This window comes from Dermacentor albipictus, chromosome 1, assembly GCF_038994185.2.
Source record: "Dermacentor albipictus isolate Rhodes 1998 colony chromosome 1, USDA_Dalb.pri_finalv2, whole genome shotgun sequence".
NCBI classification, from domain to species: domain Eukaryota; kingdom Metazoa; phylum Arthropoda; class Arachnida; order Ixodida; family Ixodidae; genus Dermacentor; species Dermacentor albipictus.
Window position 1 is genome coordinate 140,009,252 of NC_091821.1, and position 15,966 is coordinate 140,025,217.

Genomic DNA, 15,966 nt, shown 5'->3' on the forward strand with positions numbered 1-15,966 from the left:
CACGTAGTAAGAACTGATAACAGTTTTCTTTGCCAAGCGACGAGGAGTAGCAGGGGCCACCTAAACGCCGTCTCCGATTAGTTCATGTCAAAAAAAAAAACGAAAATGAAACAGAACATTACAGAATGCGGGCCCCAAAGGCCGTTTCTTCGCAAGAGTGATTGGTAAGAACGAGTATCTATCAATCGCGGCAGCGAACGATGAGATATGGAAGGCGCCGACTACCAACGAATGGTCCCCGCAAACGAAACTTTGCGCGCCCACTCCCTGGATGCAAAGTGCTAGCGCACTATCGCAGTGCATCTCGCTGGCATACGAATTTCGCCGGCCTTCAAAATGCGTACGCAAGGATCGCAACTGTGGCGAACCTCTGATACGCATTCGTCGAAGCGCTGTATACGCAGGCGCTGACGCGGCACTTGCAAGCGGCGGCACCTTCCGTTGCACGACGAGCGTCAAGGTTTGCCTTCCCCTCGATTCACCCAGACACAGATCCCGAGCGGGCCGATCGAGGCGCAACAGCCGCCCAGGGCCCCACGCCCGGGCCTCGGGCGCGGCGTGTGGCGCCACCTGGCGGGCGGGTCCGGGCGCACGCGGTGGGACCCCCAGCACCTCCTCGTCGGCGGCAGAGCGGCCGCGCGCACACCCGTCAGCGGCTGCCGAGAGACCCGCGTGCTCCCCGGCCCTGCAGGGAAGCCCCGCGTGCTCCGGCTGCGTCAGCTGCGCCGGTACGCGCGGCCCAGGTGAGAGACGAGCCCTTCGTTTCTGTCTGCGCTGCGCGCGACGCCGGCCTGGGCACGTACACGGCGCTGCGTGCAGAATGCATGCTCGTCAGCGCTTGCATGCGCCGTCGAGTCGGTGTGCACGTTGTTGCGCGGACCGAGCTCAACGCCTTGGCAAACTGCACTTGAGCGGCCGCGAACTGCCGCCTGTGTCGTCGGCTGTCAGCCGTGCGCTGTTGCGCTCACGAGCTTACGTGCACAGCCGCGCTGGGTTGTCAGCGAGCGTGGAGTTACTCTTCGTGTCTGGGTATTAAGATGCCGTATCCACATACACGGGGACGACCATGTGCCTCATACGAATACCAGATTTTGTCGTTTTTGCTACTTTGTCGCCTTCATCTGGCACCCCTTAATTTCACGCTCAGTCTGGGAAACAAGGGTACAAGGTTTTTCTAATCTCTTTCCTGATTCACCGACAACTTTGCTTATTTTATTCTGTCTTGAAGAATGTAGTGTATAGGCGGTTTATTTCCTATATTCCGCACTGGTTTTAATGAAGAACATTTCTTCTGAAACGGAGGCTTTCTCTGAGGAGAAATCGAAGCTTCAAATTCGGTCCTGCGACATACACCTGTACAGTAATGAAAGGAGTTTAAGCGGGCCAAATGAAATACATTGGCTTCGTAACTTTAATGCACGGCCGAAATAATTTGGCGAATGCCTGCGCCGCTTCTTTCTTTTTTTCGTACGAGCAAAGAAGGGAATAGCAGGGCGAACGAGGATTTTCAGACGTAGGAATTAAAGGGCTAATGCATGTTTATAAATAGCACACATTATACACGCTTTCTTATCAGCTGCATAATTATTTAGCGCCTTATTGATTTTAGACCGAGAAATGTGCTTGTAGAGCTGTTCCACGGAATTTTTTTTAGCCCGTGAAATGACAACAGGAACTATAGATAAGGAAAGAAAACGTATGTGAGGAAGTGCCTGCACTTTCGATTGGTGATGGCACAGTCTGTTCACTGACTTGAGAGAAATTCAAAATGATTGATCGCATGTGAAGCAAATGTGCCGCGTTAACTATTGCGACAGCAAGAAATGATACATCAAAGAAGCCAGAACTCCTCCAAGCTTCAGTCACTGCTACTCAAATGTCTGTTGCATCTGGACTTTGTGAAATGTAGCCCAGGTGCGTCGCTACTTAAATGATGAGCTTGCACGATAGCGTATTGGGAGATGTGGTGGCTGTGATATTGGGGCTGTTGTCATCACCACATAGATTTCTGGAGTTTACACCGCGTGATATTTTTTAAACATGGTGTATTTTAATGATTCCACTCACGTGAAACAACTGCCACTTACTTTGGAAGAGATGAAAAACCGCTGCTTTGTTGATAGTCAGTAGCGAAATGATGCGACACGCGCTGGAAGAACTTCACTACTGCATAGGCGCTTGTGCCATTGAATACGAACGATTAGGTTTGGCGCTAACGCTGGCATATTGATTATTCGAATTTTCACACTTGGAACGCGCTGTGTGCACGGATAGAACGCGCTTACACTAGGTTTGCACGCCACAACGCACGGCGCCTTTGATTATTCCTATGCGAGTGCCTCTTCAGCGAAGCCCTCGCGTAGGCATTGTGAAGGGTGCGCACACTTACGGGAAGCGTCTTGATGAAGTTGTTGAGCGCATTGATGAGACCATGGTTTTTGCAATGCTACTCTTGGACGTGCCGGGAATGAGAGACAACGCAATCACCGAAGCGCTTTCTTCGGTCTATGGCTCCCCTTGTACAAATTTAATGCAGCAAAGTCCGTCCGACAGCGTTTGTTAGAAAAAAAAAATGTAGGAACGGCGCGGATGGCTTGACTATACTACTGACATGAAAACATTGCGGCGAGTTAGCGTTCGACGCACGCGGCTTTGGGGTACACCCGCTGAATTCTGTTTTCGTTCAAAACGTGGGCACTGCTCCGAGAAAGCGGATTAAAAATGCAAGGGACTCCGGGCGGCGGTGTTCTATCGACACACGGCGGTAGCCGTGCCCGACAAGAATGGCTCCAACGGAGCTCGGCTCACGGGAGTACGTCAGCGCGCTTGCCGCGCCTTGAGAATCGAGCCATTTGTGAAACACGTTTCGAAACGAGGCCCCGGCCCACGAAGACCGCGGCACCGCACTGAGTATAGTGCAAAGCTTGTTTAAACTTTCAGCATTTTGAGTGGCTGAGCTATGCTGTGACGAGCAACTCGTGAAAGCTATAACCCGACACCTTGCGGCGCGCCTCGGCCTGGTCTCCGAGATACTAATGAAGGAGCGTAAAGATTTATGGAGCCGCCACCTAGTCATGAAGATTTATGGAGTGCAAAAGGGAGCCGAAAACTTGGGGGTCGGCGTCGCTGCCGTTGGTTATCACTCTTCGTGGCGATTGCAGAGCACCAGTCAGTCCGCCTCGTGGCGGCTAATCGCAGCTGCAGCCGTGAACGAGAGAGAGAAGGAAACGGACTCCAGTGTCGGAGGAGAGATCAGTCACAATATTCATTCCGGATAGCGCACGTCACTGCACAGCTACATCACTCACAATATGAGCGGCTCTTCATTGGCTCACTCGTGTGGTGTAATCGCGAAAAAAACTTGCCAACGTACCATCGGATGGAAGTTCCACGAAGTGTTTTGAGATAACAAAACTATAACCTACGAGTCGCAATCAATTGTGAAAAGTGTACGACAAAAAGAGATATTTTCTACCAACAAAAGGAAGGGGAAGTGTCGTTTTTTTTTAATACGACACGCTAGGAGACGCAAAAGTATGGGTTCTCTTTTGGAGGCCTCCGTGAAGCTTGATTAATGACTTGTCCTTCGGGTTTGTTACTTTGGCGTGTATTATTCTGTGTAAGATGCATAGCTACTTAAGCAGTAGAAATACACCCAATAGCTCCAGAGAAGCCCGGAGTAGCAGCGTGTGAACGTTAGAAATGAGGAATGTAAAACGAACACTTCTGATTCGAAATTCAGGTGTTCGATTAAAAAAATTGATATTCTATTTCTTCGAATGTTACATAAGTGTTGACTGAGCATGCGGGCTAAACTGCGATTATTGGAGCCTTGCTGTCACAAAATAAAAATGCCCATGCAACTTGTCAAACCTATCAACTCGGGGGCCCGCACTTACGTCAAGAGGAAATTGTGGCGAGCATTAAAATTTTTCTCATTGGGAATTTTCCAGCTGAACGGACTTGCAAATGGCGGAAATTACTTTCTTATCTCCTTTTCTCGTTATCTTCTACTCTTTATACTTTCAGAACTTAAAAAAAAAACGTGCGATTTGATTTCATCTTTTGAGTTGTTATTTTTCATATTCTTCAATATGGTTATTCAATTTGGTTAGAAACTTTACCTGCTAGAGCGCGCTTAGCGGGATGAAACAAAAAAAAAAGTTTGTAAAGAAATCTTGCGTGGTTAGGGATGTTGATCATTACCCGCCGCGGTATGTCAATGACAATGGCATTTTGTGACTGAGCACGACGTGGCAGGTTCGACTCCTGGTCGCGGCTATACAGTATTCTGCTGGTCACTGCTCGGAGATAGCGGTTAAAAAAAATGCAAAGGGCTCCAGGCGGCGGCGTTGTATCGACACACCGCGGCCGCCGTGCCCGACAAGGGTCGCTTCAGTGGAGCTCGGAATTATTTCTGCGTTATGATATTTCTTATCACGGGAAGGTGGTGAAAAAAAAAATGGCTGTGGCTTAGCTAAGGTTAAGCCCAGGATGCGAAGCATACTAGCCTTTATTTTAGTTGTTGAACCACTGTTTAGCCTGCTGAACTGCTGTTGCTTGGCTATATTTGGTTCGGCTAGACGAAGAAACAACTCATGCGTTACTCTGCTTCGCCTTCAAGAGTGGAACGCGTACAACAATGGGCTACGGCGCAGCGACTACGCGCCCCGCATTGGACGCGGTGAGCGTCGAGCAACGCAGCGTTCGGCGCGGCAACGAAATGTGCGCCTGAGCAAGAGACGCACGCCTGAGAAACAGCTCGTTTCTAAGGCAACACCGCATTCACTAGAGGCGCTTTTGTACCGCTTTGAAGCATCGTACTCGTGGCTCAGTGGTAGCGTCTCCGTCTCACACTCCGGAGACCCTGGTTCGATTCCCACCCAGCCCATCTTGCAAGAGTTGAGCCAAAGCCACCTAGAAAATCAGTCTCTGTAGCACGCCGCAACCTTCGCCTCTCATTCCAACGAGCAGCTCTGTCTCCAGGAGGCATCTCACCTCGTGAGTGTCTAGCAGAGGCAAGCGCAGCGGCGAGCGACGGCGCGAGTTGGAGCCCCGTTTCTCCTCTGTCGTGACGTCACGGTGTCACGTGGTATTGAAGGCGACACCGCCGCGCCTGAGGAGCTGGGTTGAGCTCTCGTAATATGCTTCGCATAAAACTCCAGCCTGTCATAGACCTGATGATAACGGGTGGCCATCTTTTAGCTTTACGGAATCTTTAGATGTCACTTGCGGCAGATAGCATAACTCCATTCCTCCATGAAGTAAAACATTCAGATGATTATTTGTGAATTTTCGTGAACTAGTGGATTATGTGTTTCGTGTTTTTGTGCAATTAATGTCCGTCTTTTTGAATAAGCCAGCTCAAGGAATAGAATATTGCTATTTGCCACAGGCGATCTTTAAATAGTATTTGAAACTTAAAAAGGATCACTCCGTATCCGGTACGTTTATTGCCTGGTTTATGTGGCATCTGTTACGTTGATCGACGTCCCACCGATGATATTGTCGAATGGTTAAATTAAAGTATGACGACAGGAGGTGAATGAGCACATTGGGGCGTCAAGACAGTTGACTGTTCGTGAAGCGTATATTTCGGAGAGACGGCCAAAATACCCTAACAAGTTAAAAATAAACGATTAGAGCACTTTTCGCTGTTTCTTCGATTGGCCACAAGTAGCCAGGCACTACACACACAAAAATAAGTAACACAAAGAAATCGTAGACATACGAAAAGAAAGGCCTATAGGAAGTTTACCACATAGGAACCGCTTCGATATTTATTATTCAGGGAAATAAAATAAAATAAATATTAGTGCATTAGTAACAAAAACGGAAGGCGTCTGGCAAATACGAGAAGAGCTTGCAAGCGAAAGTAATATACGGGCTCGTATATTTACGCCGTCGTTGGTCACCGCCGCTGTAGATAACACTAACGTAATTAGTTTTTATTAAGTTATCTCGACAGGAAGAGCTCTGGAGGTTTAGCGTCTGGTTGGTTTTCAAAAATGACTCGAGGCTAGGAGAACAATCTTCGCGCCGTCACGCACGAGCCTGTGATCGTTTTCATAACGCTAATTTTGTTTCTGCAGTAGTTTTGCATAAAAATGCGCAAGATCCGAGAGAAAACGGTGTCTGGCCAATTAGTTTTTCACGGTGTCTGCCCAATTTGTTTTTCTTCTAAACTACCAGATCTTGCTTAAGCTGTTGAAACTTAACCCGTCAAATCACCGAAAACCTCCCGGTGCACTTGTGGGACATGTCATGTGTTGCGGTGCACATCATTACGGGCCCGTTGGACCTTCAGCATAGGTGTAACAGCTCTTTCTGTCATTCCTGCAAAAAGAAGCAGCAGCTGCATATATAAATCGCAAGGGTATTCTCTCAAATTCCTGGAAACAAGGATCCTTTACTTTTATGGGTGTTGCAGTTATTATACACTCGCGCGTGCCATGGCAAGTTCGAAAGCTGCAATGATTAAGCTTGATTATGTCTCAGTGCAAAATGTGAACATCTCTCTGCCTTCTCTTCCAATCCCTTCCCCCTTCACCAGTGCAGCGTAACCTACCGGGCTCAGCCTGGTTAACCTCCCTGCCTTTCCTTTATGACTTCTGTCTCTCGCTGCGTTGATTTAAAAAACTCGAACTTTCATCTGGAGCCTCTGTCAACTGTCATGCAATATTCAATTTCGTTGTCTGTCAGGATTTTCGACGCAGAAGACGATCCACGAATTAGGGTTATTTATTTAACCTCATTCTGTGAAAACATTGGAATTAAAAAAAAAGTTCTTCAGAAGTCAAAGGGACCAACAACTTCAAAAAATGCGTCTTTCTGTGATAATGGTGGTAATGAAAACAGTGTTCTTTTTTTGCATTGATCAACGATAGTACCGAACAGGATCTCAGCAGTTCAAAGGGAAATCATATACTACCTCCTCCCAGTGGATCTATGTGATAAGAAGGTGGTCTATGCAAGCTACACTCTAAAATACACTTTGTAGCCCCGTATCTTTGTACCCACAACAATAATTCTGCTTTATTTTTCGTCCATTTCTTTAACGCTGCGCTCCAACTACTTCCACATCACGAACGGCACGCGCGCTATCACCGGTTAGTAGTTTTATTAGCTGTATAAACTGCTGTAAACATTCGCTTACTAACTAAATTAACAAACATAGTGTCACGCTCGCAGGTAACCATGAAGAACACATCTCAGTCGATGACCGCAGACATACGCTGCGAGAACGCTGGCGTGACGAAGAGTGGCAGCAGCAGCGAGCGAATTTTTCGCCGTGCTGTCTCTCGCTTCAACGCGAACCAGGCGCGCGAGAACACAAGACACACGAAGCCATGAGCTATCGTGGGTCGGCTAGCCTTCGAACCCACCGCAGATTAGTTTCAAGATTGAACGCGCTCGGCCACGCTCAGCCGCGCCATGTGCAGCTGCAGCCGGAGTAGAAGCGGCAGCGAGCGCTACACTTCCCCAATTCCTCCCTTTCCCCCTTTTAGTGTACGCGCATCTTTCCGCCCCCCCCCTCCCCATTGCTCGCACAAAACGTTGGCGAACACACTCCCCGCCTTTCTCCCTTGTACGCGTAAGACGTCGCCGAACCAAGGCATCATCCTTCTCGGCTCACCTTCGCGTGCTTTCCCCAGCATCTACAGCATACGGCCCGCGATCTTGCCGCACTTGGACTCTACAGGGAACCTCACGGCGGCTCCGGCAGCGATGGCGGAAATTCATCTGAAATGTCCATATAATGCTATCTCAATAAAAGAGTATGAGTTTATCTTGTTCCGAAACAATTATCGTTAAACTTCTTGCGTTTCCTTTTTGAAAACTCTGCGCTCGCTACTTTGCTGTTAAGAATGCTATGCCAGGCTGATAACGCGCACGCCGTCCGTGACCTGGATGCACCGGGCATGCAGCGTTAAGGAATGGAAAGGCACCCAAGATATATGACCAATATGATTTGACGACAAGATAAGCCCCAAAGGGCGTAAACGTTTCTTAGAGTGTGTAGGTATTATTATGTGCGTCGTGCTGTTCAAAACAATTCCGGCAGGAACCATCTCAGTATGACTGTCGACGATAATGCGATTAACATTGAAGCAATGTAGCGACACACCGTATTGCCACGGGAAACGTGTCCTGCATGAGGCGTGTGCAGCAGTCGTGCTCCCTTCTGGACACGCTGCGCCATCTAGCGCCGCCGCCGCAAAGTCCGTGCTTGGCGAATATCTGAATACATGCTCAGACAAGACTGTCCGATTATACTGACACGTATACCTGCTCATGTTTCTCCGGTAACCGCTTTTCACCGGCTAGCAAATGTTAAACGTTATTGCTCAGCGCAAGATGCGCCTGCGTGATTTTTAACTTGCGTGACCATTACCGTCCATTCGACCTGTTGTGTATGTTCTCGCCGCAGCATGTATTATCAGATCGCATGTGCGACACGAATTGTATAGTTTCTGGAAACCACGCGGGTACCAGCGATTACACTAGAACCTTCGACAAGCGATATATAAGAGTCGACGCTCTTGACCTGCTGATCAGATTTCGTTGATCGCGAACTGTGTTCGCCGCTATCGTTGTGCTTTGAATGCAACTCGCTTTTGTGCGCATAGGTTCGCCCAATAAAATTCTGTTTCGTTACTCACAGTTTTGCTACTGTGTTCTTGACGATCCGTACCACGTGACAATACATGACGCGGGTTCGATTGCGCCCAGCGCCGGAGAAATTTTTCGTCTGCGAAGGAGTGGCACATACCCAGTGGTACACACCCAATGACCCAAGTTGACATGAAAGAGTTTACGTACGGACAGGCAGACATACTGAAAAGTGCGTGAAGCTTCCATAAAATGTTATTCGCATTAAAAAACGTTGGTTATATTGGTTGTGTGCTTGCGCTTTTCCCATTGCGTACTACGACGTTTGGAAAGCGCAGTTTACAAGCGGCGCTGTCTTTGTGGCAACCAATTGAACACCAGAACAACGGTGTATGCCTCATTGCAGGACAACGTGCGTGTTCTGTGCACGCTGATTTGCGAGTCCTTCAACCCTCTATGGTCTCAATGTGAGATATACAAAAAGCCGTGAACTTACTGTTCGATTGAGGGTTGTAAGGTACTACCTTAGAAGCACTACGGGGGAAAAAAAAGAGAAAGAAGAGCCACGCGAAGATCTCATTGATAAAATATAATTTCTTGCTACTGGAGCCGCGCTTGTCGGCGGAAAGTTCGGTAGCAGGTTAGACACTCCTGTAACACGTGAAGGCGAAAGCCTGCTGCACACTTGGTAGTGCGTTAAGTCATGCGATCGGAGGGGTCAGACTTCTTGCAAGACATAACGAGCGCAGTGTGAAGTACACGCGTGACACTTTAGGTCGACCTCCTCGACGACAGATGCGAGTACTTGATGCACTACCTATAGTTGCAGCATGCTTGTCACCAGTAAGCGCTACAAATGTGTAAAACAAGCCAAACACAATTACGTTGCATCCTCAACAGGGGAAAGCAGCAATCGCGCTCGAACGCCTTGCTGCCGCCGCTTCGCACGTCGCAGCTCGTTTCTCGCTTGGCGAGCACCCTCGGCCGTAGCGCACTTCCGAGGCCTACCGCGCAGTCCGCTAGGCGCCGGGCGAGTGTCCTACCATCGCCGTCTCTCTCTCGCTTCGCAGTCGACGGTCGCCACAACCAAAGCCGCCGCCGCGTGACGTCAGCGACGCAGCACCTGTTTTACTGTGCTCGCGCCGCTTGTTCCTCTCTCCACCGGCCCCTCGCCCGGAGAAGGTCACGTGGTTTTTTGTGCCACTCGATTAGACGCCGCGTTTTTTTCAAGGCTATCGTGCAACGAGCCGCTTAAAGCGAAGCTGAAGAGGTTTTAGAACTGGAAGAGTTACGGTGGTTTCGATGGCTACCACAGTATAATGCAACCCCTGAAGTTATTTTCTCGATTGAGCGCGTAGCAGCGCTGCAAATCGCCGTTTAAATTTATGTTGAAGATCCCCCCCGTGAGCCAAGCGCAGCGGCGAAAGACGGGGTACGAGGATTACGTCAATACAGTCGTCACGTGAGCGCTCTATTAGAATAACGCACGACGCCGGCACTTAAGATGACGTCACGATCGTTTTCACCGTCAGAGCCCGTCAACCGACGTGCGGCGTCTCCCACAGACGCTGTGGCTTGTTTTTGCTAAATAAAGCGAGTAGCGGTGATTTCTGGCCTGTTAAACTATGATTTTCGTGTTCAGGGGGTGAAAAACTTTAATAACTCGCTGAAAGCTCAATTTTTTTTAAGGTACTTCACCTGCACTTTAAGGCTTTCGCATTAAAGATGCGTTGTCGGTCTCTTTACTTGTACGCGTAAACGACGTTTGCAGGCGCTTAGGACACGCAACGCCGCCTTATGTACTGCGCTAAGAACCGTGGTCGGATAGAATTAAATAAATTCATTTTCTGAGATGAGCGTGAGAGTTGCGTAACAGCTTTAGTCAAAAGTGTCCGCATGACAGCATCGTCGAAAGAACTGGCCAGAATCTGCTGAACCTGTGCGGCGTTTTCCCAAGATGAAGTTTACAATGCGATGTTCAGTCTTTGAAGCGACGGTCAGCGCATGTCAGTTCGAGGCTGAATGCGATGAAAACGAGGAGGTTTTGTTTCTTGAGTATCGTTGCTCGTGAACCGTTGACCCTAGCTGTGCGTAATTGTTAGTGAAATGAGGCGAGTTAGAGAAGATATGCCACCGAAGGTCTTGATACTCCACGAACATAATGAATAAACCCACCTGACTAAGAACTGTGAAAGGAAAGGCCGTAAGGAAAAAAAGGATCGACGGATGTCACGTATGTGATCACGTTGGTCAACAATAATCTGACATGCATATAGTCAGAAAGGACGATATATTTGTCATGCAAGAACGTTCAGTCTTGTGTATATATAGCGCGCGTTACCGTAGCGCGCCTGCACATATATTTGGGAGTGACCTAGCCATTTGGGCAGTGTTGTATTTCGGTACGTAAGATAGCCCGTTCGAGTCACTCCAGCTTACGCTATTTTTGCTACCCCCTAAAATACTTTATGTCGGCAACTCGAAGGTAAAACAACTTGCACACGAGATGGAAAATCAAGTTTAATACCGCTCCTTTAATGATGTCTGCTGGTGCACGAGGGCTTGCAATGTCCATCGACACCCAGAAAATTAAACTTTTAGTCTGTCTAAAGACTGTCGCTGTGTCACGTAGATTTTGTCATCAAACGAGTGCTTGAAGGTTCCCTTAAGATGGGTAAACCTTCAGTAAAACTAACCGGCAACTGCCAAACACTGTCGCGCACCAGAACGTTGCCTCAACATTTAAAACATCAGCGTCCCATTGAGGTGCTGAAAGTTTCTCCTTTCGTATGGTCTGCACAAATAATATGGTTTTATAGGTATCTCTTATGTATTTTTTTCCTGGATATGTCCGTTTACTACGAGTTTTAATATTCTCGATGATTAATATCACGATAAAAATAAACGAAGAGACGCGTTGTAATTCTAAAATTTTCCACAAGGGTAAATATGTGGGCAGCTCGTGTATAGTGCGTGTCACACGTAGGCAGATACCCTAACTGATAGCATAGGGTTGATTTACAGCTCAATTTAGATAAAGAAGTGGGAAGTTCTAGCCTCTAATATATTTTTCGTAATTTAACCGGAATTATGATGCTGATAATGACGATGATGATGATGGCTATGAACACGCCCTCTGAAACAGCGCAGTGGCGCACGTCACCAAGCTCGCTCTTTAAAGCTTTCTGGTGCAGTTCAGTCTCTAAATATTTTTAAACACTAAGTTACTTTACTCACAGTAGAAAGTTCGCTTCATTGCACGTTATCGTTTCCCCTGCGCCATCAATGTTCCGGCCATCTTTTACAGGTCTGCACGGCCAGTTTCGTTTATGTTTCCATTTCTGTCCTTAAAACCTAACGCTCGGTCAAGTATACTGCTTCCACATGTACCGGTGAATGGATACCATCTAGCAGAACATGCCAGATGGTTTCCGCACTCTTTGTAGATGCTTTGCACGAGTCGTCTTCATCCGAACATTTTCTGCTATAACTATGCATTCTCACGCTCCCTGATTTGACTTCGATTAGCCGGGCACTGCCCTTTGAGTTGTCAACAATATTTTTTTTTCTGAGTTAATTTTTTTTGCTCTTCGATGTTGTTCCATAGTTGGCTTCCTTTCCGTGGATCCTATCTGATGCAGTGTTTCTGCATCTACAAATTTACAATTAACACTAGTTTCTCTGCCACTGTCCGTCCCGTTAGCGTAATTTTTACTAGTTAGCCTCCCCGTACATTTTCTACACTGTGAGCCAACATATTCCATGTACAGGTGGCTAAGTAACTTAGCCACTAATCGATTTTGGTTCATGTTCCGCAGTCGTCTTTCGAAGCAGATTTTGCTATGAGACTGCCGCACTTCGAAGGACGTCCAGCCCATATCTCCCTGTACTGAATTATTTGCATTTTTTTCCTACGCCCCCAGTGCAAGCCGTCCGACAGCCCTCTGGTTAATCTCCAATCCCGCCAGCACTCGAGATTTTAAGCTCAGCACCGATTTAGCAAATGCAAGCCCGGTAACCATTACGGCTTTCCATACACCTCGCATACTACTACTACTACTACTACTACTACTACTACTACTACTACTACTACTACTACTACTACTACTACTACTACTACTACTACTTCACTTTAATTGAGCCCTCATATCTCTCTATAGTTAAATAAAGCTTGTATTTTTCGTTTTCCGTTTTGTTTTTTAAAGCCAAGCGTTTTGGCTCTTCCTCGGGGTTTAGTAGCGGGTACTTGTAATCGGACCGAAGCGCATTTTAACTGCCGAGGAAGATGACGCCAGGAAGAGGCGTCTCACTGAACGTTATGCCGCCAAACATGAAGGTATACTTGTGCGCAAACGAATTATACAAATCCAACGCACTTGTAGGAATCTGTGTGAATTTCACAAAGACAAGTCGTACCCTCATTTCATAAGCATGTGCACTAACGTAACCGCGAACATCGATAAACACAAACGTAGTACTAAAGCTTCGCTAAGCATAGATTCCAACCTGTACGCTGGATCTGCTTAACTTTTGATTACCATAACCACATCTGTTCCATGTTTTTGCAGTCAGCGTAAGTGAACGAGGGCTGTTCCAACCTTTCCTTTTTTTGTTTTTTGCTTCTCGCGTTTAGTCAGTGGTCTGAGCGGCACTGGAATCTGCCGGTCGTGAGTTGTGGATGATAATAAATGGACAGGATCGCGCGATCGAAATTCATATGTTACACCAGTGAAATTTCCTTTTTTTTGTTTGTGCTCGGTGTATAAAATTTATATATTTCGTCAAACGGTGAATATATTCTTTCCATTTATGAAGCACCTTGAATTCATAAAGATATGCATCTTATGAGAACTATAGTACTTTCTTTGCAATCCTTACAATACATTAAAATCAGATATGTCCTCCAGTACAAGAGTTTATTTTTTTCATTATTTTACATCTTGCGCTCCATACAAATAATTCATATGGCCGGAGCAGAATTATGCAGCAAAAAAGTAGTTGGAACTTTTATTATCGTACAAGGAACGATTATGATGGTCAGGGTTGTACACAATCCGAATATACATAGAAGTTACTGAGAAATATTGTTCATGTTCAAAAAGCTGCCACAAGTGGTTGCGCGAAAAACCGCCGTTAGTCATCGCAGATTGCACATTACAGTCTGGTCTTTTCTTGCGTCAGAGAAAATGTCTGGTACGTCAAGGCGGGGTACCCCAGTCCTCCGGTTTATTCTGCTCTTGATGGCCTCTGGCATTTCGTTGTGTTGCAGTATAGCATCCCGTGTCTCAGCGCCCGCTCGCGGGTTGAAAACATCGGTCCGACGAGCTTAGGCAGGAGCGCGGTGAAGGGAAAGGAAAACTCCCTTAGCGAAGCATAATCGGCACACGCTTCGACTGCCAGTGGCGGTTCCCGAGGTATGCACGCTGGCGAGCGCGCTGCAGCGGTTGTAGGCCATTACCACTCCGCGGGCATAGGAGAACGCCAGGAGGCACGCGATGCACACACCGCTTTGTGCCTTGCGCGTCTCTCAGCACTTCGCGGGGCTTCAGCCACCTGCGTCCCGCCCGCTTCGCACAGCTCGCGTTATGTTTGTGCGTGCGCCCGGCCACCGCAACGGCGGCCGGTTGGACTATCCGTGCCCGCCTGGCGCTTTTGACGCCGGGTCGATTGTTGCTGGCGGCCCAGTCTCGACGCTCGGCGCCACCAGCCCCCCGGCGTTCCAATTTTTTTTTTGTTGGTGCGCGACGCAAAAGAAATCCAGACAATTGGATTTTGGTTCCAAGGTGGGTTCTTTTTTTTTTTTTCGTTTGAGTAAAAAAAAATTTTTTTTCAATATGAGCTTGGGATTTGCCACTGAAATATATCGAGTCACGCAAACGTTGCATTTTGCTTTAAAAGTACTACATACGGCCGACAGATAGGACTCACCTTCCGCAGGCAGTGGTGTGACGCGTTAAGTTTGAAAGGTAAGTCTCCGTGACAAGAAGTAATTCATCTTTGTAGCTGACGTGCAATCATAGCTGCGTGCAAGTAGTGCGGAAGTGGTCGATGGTTCGATGCCTATTTTAGTTGTGCCATGAATATCCACAAAAGAGAGACAAAACGAACCATAACCATGGCCTATGCGGCGAAGGCGATCGGTGCGGTGGGAAGTCCTTGTTTTTACTGCATGGTCGACCACTACTTTGATATAATTTATTAATGAATGGTTCAAGTAGAAATCTATCAGCTGGCTACTACTGTATCTTCTATTGTTTTGTTTAGTTTGGTGATCGTAGCTCTGCGCGAGCATTTCGGGGAAGTGCTGACGTGTCTCTGAAATTAAGAATGCGCGAAGTGCGCAGTTCCATGTAACACGTACGCAGGCGGATTAACTGCCAGCATAAAGTTACGCTGTCTAAATGACCTTGAATTTCATTATTTTTATGGTGACGGTAAAGCACTCCGTGAATTTGCACCGGTGAAGTCCTGGTCCAGTCTTTATAGAGCCTTAGCACTGCTGTACATCTACTTCGCAACTGTGACTTTCGAAGGTTTCCTACACTGTCAGTAGCTGGTGGAGCGGCGTCACGTCAAATCGGACAGCACTTTTTGCATATTATTTGCTGGGTTTCTCTACACGAATTAGCAACATGCATGCTCCAAATTTCATTAGCAATACGTCCCACAGGTGCGTACGGTTGCTTCTTGCGCATTTGTTTAGATATGTTGACCTTGAGACGATTTAATTGATTTTGCCAGCAGCTGTAAGGCATCCACGTACTTGACTGCCACCAGAGTGTGAGTCAGTGAGTGAAAAACGTTATTAGCTCTAGATTCGCTGGTCTTCTGCGGTCTTCAGATGGCTTCGTCCATCTTCTAGCACAACGGTCGGTTGCCCTTAGTCCAGGGCTCCGCTGGATGCTGCTACCAGTTGTGCTCGCCGAATCAGACCTTCTTGGTCGACCCGGTGATCGCTGGAGAGCACTCCCTCCCATTGCTCCGCACTAGGGTTTGGTATAACGGGCACCACGTCTATCTTCTGGCATGCCCACGTTATGTGATACAGCGTGGGCGTTTCGTGGCACCAGGGGCATTTGTCATTGTATTGTGTGGGATAAATTTTGCTCAGTACGTTTAGGTTCGGGCACGAGCCCGTTTGTAGCTGCCTCCACGCGACAGAGTCCTCTCTGCTAAGGGAGTTGTGCGGTGGTGGATACCGCTTTCTGCAGCCCTTGTAGTAATTTAGTATCGCCGAATAGTCTTGGGGTACAGGTTCGGTCTCCTCGAGGTCGCCTACGTTGGATGCTCGGTAATAAGTTTACCCTCGAGCTATCCTGTCCGCCTCTTGGTTCCCTGCCACTCCCGTGTGTC

The 15,966-nt window shown here is 47.7% G+C and overlaps 1 protein-coding gene across 1 annotated transcript in view; it reads left to right on the forward strand.

The window, feature by feature from the left end:
- The first annotated feature begins 260 nt into the window (after nucleotides 1–260).
- LOC135900044 (uncharacterized) overlaps nucleotides 261–15,966 on the forward strand; it is a 554,543-nt gene continuing 538,837 nt past the window's right edge. The window contains exon 1 of the mRNA XM_065429465.1: nucleotides 261–743. The gene's annotated coding sequence lies outside the window, so the exon portion shown is untranslated. The remainder of the gene's footprint in view (nucleotides 744–15,966) is intronic.